Consider the following 1,590-nt stretch of genomic DNA (forward strand, 5'->3'; position numbering starts at 1 on the left):
CTCCCCATGGCAGGGGGTGTGGGTCCCTGCCCAGGCCATAGAGGGGTGTGGGTCCCTCTCCTCCCCACGGCAGGGGGCACATCCCTCTCTTCCCCTGGCACAGGCTGTGCGGATCCCTCCCTCCTGGAAGGGCCCTTTCCGCGTCCTGGCGTCCGTTTCCGTGTCTTGCGCGGCTCGCGACGCGTCTGGGCCTGTTTCCTTCCTCGGTTTCCTCCGTGTGGAGCCCCCTTTGCTTCCCGCAGGGACTCCTGGCTGTCTTGGGGGACCCCCCCCTCCATCCCCGCCTTTCCCGAGCTCCCTGGGCGGACCGTACCACTTCCTGGCTGGACCTTGAACCCAGAGCCGCCGAGGGGGATAGGCAGGAGTCCTCCTTGGGGCGCCTCGCCGCGCATTCCCCCTTGGAGATCCCAGGAATCCGCCACTACAGCCTGTGGCTGATGGGTCCTGGGCCAGGGGCTTGGCCGGGGTTGGGGGCTCCCAGCTCCACCGGCCGCGGCCCCCGGCAGCCTCACGCAGCATCCCCGCTTCTCCCTCACCCTCCCTGCCAGGCTCCCCTCCGGCTGCTCCTCCGCTCCCAGCATCCCCCTGGCCGGTGCCCAGGAGGCCCCTGGGAGCTGGGAGCACCTGTAGGCCGCCATGTTGGGAAAGGGGCTTGTGTGTGCTCCCTGCAGGGGGTTGTGTGTCCTCCCTTCCTCTTCCCTTCTTCGCGGAGCTTTCTGGGCCGTGGTGTAGACTGGTGTTGTGTATCAAAGCGAAATCCTATATATTCTATACTGTCCCCCCGCCTATTGAACGTATAGGCAGAGCATATCATGCGAAAGGCCAGCCTGGAGGAATCAAAAATCGGAATTAAGATCGCCGGGGGAAATATCACGAAGCTCTAGGGGCAGAAAGCGAGGAGGAAGGAGAAGGCAGAAAGCGCGAAAGCTGGCCGGAAACTCGGCATTTATTGATTTATCACGGATTCATTGAAACAATTTTAATTTTTATTGTTTTAATTAAAACAGTTTTCATTCATTCTGTATTTTATTCCATGTTGCGAGCCGCCCCGGGGCTTCGGCAAGGGGCGGCATGGAAATGTTTCAATAAAATAAAGATAAAAGAAAACATTTCCATGCCGCCCCATTCGCCGAAGCCTCGGGGCGGCTCACAACATAAAGTGTAAAATCGGTGTCCTTTTTTTTTTTCGAGTCTCTTGGGCGCAGTCTCAAGAAGAAAATATTTGGGTTGCTGAAATCAATCCGACCGATGCCAAAAACGCACCCAAAAAAGAAATCCTTGGTTGGACTGGCGTGGCATGAACCTGTTGCTTGGCATAAAAATGTTTTAATAAATAAATAGAAATTAAGCACTGAGGAAACTTAAGCTCGCGGCGCACGGTCCTCTCCTCTCCCTTCCCGGCAAATAGGTGGGGAAGGAATGGAGGGAGTGGCGGGTTTTATCTTCCCTGGGCTCCGGGATCGCCGCAGACGGGGACCGCGGGCGAGGGAATTAAAAGGCGCTTGCTCCCCGGGGAGGAAAGCGATGGCAAATCAAGGCAGCGGACTAAAAAGCAGCGACGTCGCCCTGCCGACAGAAGCGCGTGGAGTC

The sequence above is a fragment of the Varanus komodoensis genome, unplaced genomic scaffold (assembly GCF_004798865.1).
Source record: "Varanus komodoensis strain SLA01 unplaced genomic scaffold, ASM479886v1 scaffold382, whole genome shotgun sequence".
NCBI classification, from domain to species: domain Eukaryota; kingdom Metazoa; phylum Chordata; class Lepidosauria; order Squamata; family Varanidae; genus Varanus; species Varanus komodoensis.